The 6,121-nt window shown below is 39.7% G+C and overlaps 1 non-coding gene across 1 annotated transcript; it reads left to right on the top strand.

The window, feature by feature from the left end:
- Positions 1–3,923: 3,923 nt before the first annotated feature.
- TRNAG-GCC (transfer RNA glycine (anticodon GCC)) lies at positions 3,924–3,994 on the top strand. The gene has a single exon. It is a non-coding gene; the product is annotated as a tRNA-Gly (tRNA).
- Positions 3,995–6,121: the final 2,127 nt, after the last annotated feature.

Here is a 6,121-nt window from a genome sequence, read left to right as displayed (position 1 = left end):
CCAGCGCTGTCCAAAGACGTCTCCGTGGTCATGTGGCCGGCGTGACTCAACTCCCGAAGCCGCACCGAACGCTGCTCCCTTCCCACCAAAGGTGGCTCCTATTTTTCTACTTGCATTTTTGAACCTGCTTTCGAACTGCTAGGTTGGCAGAAGCTGGGACAAGTGATGGGAGCTTGGCGCTGGGGATTCGAACATTATCCCAACATATATATTTTTTGCCTTTGTAACACAACCTCTATTTTGACACATTTAAATGCATTTATTTATTTATTTTGTTTCCTGAGAAAAGTCTGTGGTAGAGCCAAGAGTAAGAACCCTCGATTGAGAAGATGTTGGAGAAAGTAGACTCAAGGATGATTGCACAGGTTTTATGTGGGTGACGAGGTCTTGCATCCAAGGGATGGATGTTGATGGACTGAGCAGAGAGAATGGGTGGACAGCCTTTGGCAAATTGGAAAGAAGGGAAGGGAAGGGAAGGAAGGAAGGGGAGAAAGGAAAAGGAGGAGGGAGAGAGGAGAAAGAAGAAAGAAGAGGGAGAAATGAAAAGGGAGAGGAAGATGGAAGGAAGGAAGGAGAAAGAGAAGAGAGGGAGAAAGGAAAGAGAAAGAAGAAAGAAGAGGGAGAAAGGAAAAGAGAAGGCGGGAGGGAGGAAAAAGAAAAAAGAAAAGAGGGAGAAATGAAAAGGGAGAGGAAGATGGAAGGAAGAAAGGAGAAAGAGAAGAGAGGAAGAAAGGAAAGAGAAAGAAGAAAAGAAGGAGAAAGGAAAAGAGAAGGAGGGAGGGAGGAAAAAGAAAAAGAAAGAAGAGGGAGAAATGAAAAGGGAGAAGAAGATGGAAGGAAGGAAGGAGAAAGAGAAGAGAGGAAGAAAGGAAAGAGAAAGAAGAAAAGAAGGAGAAAGGAAAAGAGAAGGAGGGAGGGAGGAAAAAGAAAAAGAAGAAAGAAGAGGGAGAAATGAAAAGGGAGAGGAAGATGGAAGGAAGGAAGGAGAAAGAAGAGAGGGTGAAAGGAAAGAGAAAGAAGAAAGAAGAGGGAGAAAGGAAAAGAGAAGGAGGGAGGGAGGAAAAAGAAGAAAGAAGAGGGAGAAATGAAAAGGGAGAGGAAGATGGAAGGAAGGAAGGAGAAAGAGAAGAGAGGGAGAAAGGAAAGAAAAAGAAGAAAGAAGAGGGAGAAAGGAAAAGAGAAGGAGGGAGGGAGGAAAAAGAAAAAGAAGAGGGAGAAAGTTTAGTTTGAAGTTTAATAACATTTGTATACCGCCCAATCCCGTGGGACTCCGGGCGGCTAATAATACAGTAAATCAAAAAGAAGAAGAATGAATGTTGAATGTTGATTTTATTTATATGCCGCCCTTTCCCCCCGAAGGGGACTCAGGGCGGCTCACAACTCAACCAGGGAAGGGGGATATAAACAGAAAATTAAAACAACACAAAAACAATACATAATTTAAAATGCACAACAGTCATACCAATTCGAGACGGGGGCAATAGTTCTTCAGCCCCAGGCCTGTCTGAACAGCCAGGTTTTAAGGGCTTTGCGGAAAGCCTGGAGGGTGGTGAGGGTTCGAATCTCCACGGGGAGTTCGTTCCAGAGGGTCGGAGCAGCCACAGAGAAGGCGAAGAAGGAGGAGGAGGAGGAGGAGGAGGAGGAGGAGGAGGAGGAGGAAGGAAGGAAGGAAGGAAGGAAGGAAGGAAGAAAGGAATGGAAGGAAAGAAAGAAAGAAAGAAAGAAAGAAAGAAAGAAAGAAAGAAAGAAAGAAAGAAAGAAAGAAAAAGAAAGAAAAGATAGATTTAAAAATACATCATGCACTCCGTTCTGAGTGGGGCTGGACCATATTTTGGGGTCAACAGCCCCAGGCCTGCCGGAACAGCCAGGTTTTAATGGCTTTACAGAAGGCCGGAGAGTGGGAAGGGTCCGGATCTCTGCGGGAAGATCGTTCCACAGGGCCGGGGCAGCTACAGAGAAGGCCCTCCCCTGGGTAGTCGCCAACCGGCATTGTCCGGTCGACGGTACCCGAAGGAGGCCCAATCTGTGCGATCTTATAGGTCGTTGGGAGGTATGTGGCAGGGGTTCCACCACAAAATTGCGGTAGACAAAAGCGCGCTCGACGAAAGCGCGTACGTGACGTCATCACAGCGCGACGAAAACATCGCGCTGTGAGCGGTAAATTTAAAATTAAAGCGAAAACCTTACCCTAACCCCCCCAAACCTAACCCTAAACCTAACCCTAAACCTAACCCTAAACCTAACCCTTAGCCTAACCCTAAACCTAACCCTAAACCTAACCCTTAACCTAACCCTAAACGTAACCCTTAACCTAACGCTAAACCTAACGCTAAACCTAACCCATAACCTAACCCTTAACCTAACCCTTAACCTAACCCTTAACCTAACCCTAAACCTAACCCTTAACCTAACCCTAAACCTAACCCTTAACCTAACCCTAAATCTAACCCTTAACCTAACCCTAATCCTAACCCTTAACCTAACCCTAAACCTAACCCTTAACCTAACGCTAAACCTAACCCTTAACCTAACCCTTAACCTAACCCTAAACCTAACCCTTAACCTAACCCTAACCCTAACCCTTAACCTAACCCTTAACCTAACCCTAAACCTAACCCTTAACCTAACCCTAAACCTAACCCTTAACCTAACCCTAAACCTAACCCTAAACCTAACCCTTAACCTAACCCTAAACCTAACCCTTAACCTAACCCTTAACCTAACCCTAAACCTAACCCTTAACCTAACCCTAAACCTAACCCTAAATGTAACCCTTAACCTAACCCTAAATCTAACCCTAAACGTAACCCTTAACCTAACCCTAAATCTAACCCTAAACCTAACCCTAAACCTAGCCCTAAACCTAACCCTTAACCTAACCCTAAACCTAACGCTAACCCTTAACCTAACGCTAAACCTAACCCTAATGCTTAACGTAACCCTAACCCTAACCCTAACCCTTACCTTTATGTGAATCGGCTTGCTTTAATTTAATTTTAATTTCAATTTATTTTTTAATTTTTTTCGTCGCGCTGCTGATGACGTCAGGTACGCGCTTTCGTCGAGCGTGCTTTTGTCTACCGCGGTTTTGACGGGTCACGTGTGGCAGGAGGCGGTCCCGTAGGTATCCAGGTCCCAAGCCATGTAGGGCTTTAACGGTAACGACCAGCACCTTGAAGCGTGTTCGGAGACCGATGGGGAGCCAGTGCAGCTCGCGGAGGATAGGTGTGACATGGGTGTACCGAGGTACACCTGATATCGCTCGCGCGGCTGCATTCTGGATCAACTGTAGTCTCCGAACACTCTTCAGGGGCAGCCCCAAGTAAAGCGTGTTACAGTAATCAAGCCTAGAGGTGACCGGAGCGTGAGTGACCCTTTGAAGTGTCTCCCGGTCCAGGTAGGGCCGTAACTGGTGCACCAGGCGAACCTGGGCAAAAGCCCCCCTGGTCCCAGCCGACAGGTGGTATTCTAATGTCAGCTGAGGATCCAGGAGGACCCCCAAGTTGCGGGCCCTCTCTGAGGGGCGAAGAGTTTCCCCCCCCCCAGGGTAAGAGGTGGAATATCTGGTCCGTTCTTGGGGGGCAACATCAATAGCCACTCGGTCTTGGAAAGGAAAAGAGAAGGAGGGAGGGAGGAAAAAGAAGAAGAAAGGAGGGGGGGAAGGAAAAGAGAAGGAGGGAGGGAGGAAAAAGAAGGAGAGAGAGAGAAAGGAAAAGAAGGAGGAAGATGGAAGGAAGGAAGGAGAAAAAGAGAAGGAGGGAGGAAGAAAAGAGAAGAAAGGAGAGGGAGACAGGAAAAGAGAGGGAGGAAGATGGAAGGAAGGACGGAAGGAGAAAGAAGAAAAGAGGGAGGGAGGAACTGTGGGCCTGGCCCGTGTTGCAACTGCCCAGGATTTGAGGAGGGAAATCCAGCTGTTTTCCAGAGCATTGGTGGTTCAGTGGTAGAATTCTCGCCTGCCACGCGGGAGGCCCGGGTTCGATTCCCGGCCAATGCAACACATCCTTTTTTTCTTCTTCTCCATGTTGGGACTTGTCTCGTTGTGGCTGTGACTGTTCAATTTGCCCCCATGCTTTTCTCCCTCCCCCTCCCATCTCTTCAGAATCCCCTCCTCCCCCCACTGAGTTTTCTCAAGAGCCTATAATAGCAAAGAATACAGAAGAGAAATAGAATGGAATACAATAGAAATAGAATAGTATGCAATAGAATAGGAATAGAATAGAGTAGAATAGAATATATAATAGAAAATAATACGGAAGAGAAATAGAATAGAATACAATAGAAATAGAATACAATTAGTATAGAATTAGAATAGAATATATAATAGCAAAGAATACAGAAGAGAAATAGAATAGAATACAATAGAAATAGAATAGTATGCAATAGAATAGAATAGGAATAGAATAGAGTAGAATAGAATAGAATTAGAATAGAATTAGAATAGAATTAGAATAGAATTAGAATAGAATTAGAATAGAATTAGAATAGAATTAGAATAGAATTAGAATAGAATATATAATAGAAAATAATACAGAAGAGAAATAGAATGGAATACAATAGAAATAGAATAGGAATAGAATAGAATTAGTGTAGAGTAGAGTGGAGTAGAATTAGAATAGAATAGAATTAGAATAGAATATATAATAGAAAATAATACGGAAGAGAAATAGAATAGAATACAATAGAAATAGAATATAATTAGTATAGAATTAGAATAGAATATATAATAGAAAATAATACGGAAGAGAAATAGAATAGAATACAATAGAAATAGAATAGTATGCAATAGAATAGAATAGGAATAGAATAGAGTAGAATAGAATTAGAATAGAATATATAATAGAAAATACGGAAGAGAAATATAATAGAATACAATAGAAATAGAATACAATTAGTATAGAATTAGAATAGAATATATAATAGAAAAGAATACAGAAGAGAAATAGAATAGAATACAATAGAAATAGAATAGTATGCAATAGAATAGAATAGGAATAGAGTAGAATAGAATAGAATTAGAATAGAATATATAATAGAAAATACGGAAGAGAAATAGAATAGAATACAATAGAAATAGAATAGTATGCAATAGAATAGAATAGGAATAGAGTAGAATAGAATAGAATTAGAATAGAATTAGAATAGAATTAGAATAGAATTAGAATAGAATTAGAATAGAATTAGAATAGAATTAGAATAGAATTAGAATAGAATATATAATAGAAAATAATACAGAAGAGAAATAGAATGGAATACAATAGAAATAGAATAGGAATAGAATAGAATTAGTGTAGAGTAGAGTAGAGTGGAGTAGAATTAGAATAGAATAGAATTAGAATAGAATATATAATAGAAAATAATACGGAAGAGAAATAGAATAGAATACAATAGAAATAGAATATAATTAGTATAGAGTTAGAATAGAATATATAATAGAAAAGAATACAGAAGAGAAATAGAATAGAATGCAATAGAAATAGAATAGTATGCAATAGAATAGGAATAGAATAGAGTAGAATAGAATTAGAATAGAATATATAATAGAAAATAATACAGAAGAGAAATAGAATGGAATACAATAGAAATAGAATAGGAATAGAATAGAATTAGTGTAGAGTAGAGTAGAGTGAATTAGAATAGAATAGAATTAGAATAGAATATATAAGAAAATAATACAGAAGAGAAATAGAATACAATAGAAATAGAATAGAATACAATAGAAATAGAATAGGAATAGAATAGAGTAGAATAGAATTAGAATAGAATATATAATAGAAAAGAATACAGAAGAGAAACAGAATGGAATACATTAGAAATGGAATAGGAATAGAATAGAATAGAATTAGAGTAGAGTAGAGTAGAACTAGAACTAGAATAGAATAGAATATATAATAGAAAAGAATACAGAAAAGAAATAGCATAGAATACAATAGAAATAGAATAGATTAGACTAGACTAGACTAGAAATAGAGTAGAGTAAAGTAGAATAGAATAGGAACAGGAACAGGAATAGGAACAGAATAGAATTCTTTATTGGCCAGGTGTCATTGGAAACACAAGGAATTTTGTCTTCGGTGCAATAAGCTCTCAGCGTACATAAAGAGAATAAAATACACCCGTCAAG

The sequence above is a fragment of the Thamnophis sirtalis genome, unplaced genomic scaffold (genome assembly GCF_051295495.1).
Source record: "Thamnophis sirtalis isolate CommonGarterSnake01/CBP01778 unplaced genomic scaffold, rThaSir2_p1.2 scaffold_4, whole genome shotgun sequence".
NCBI classification, from domain to species: domain Eukaryota; kingdom Metazoa; phylum Chordata; class Lepidosauria; order Squamata; family Natricidae; genus Thamnophis; species Thamnophis sirtalis.
This window is presented reverse-complemented; position numbering and strand designations above follow the sequence as displayed.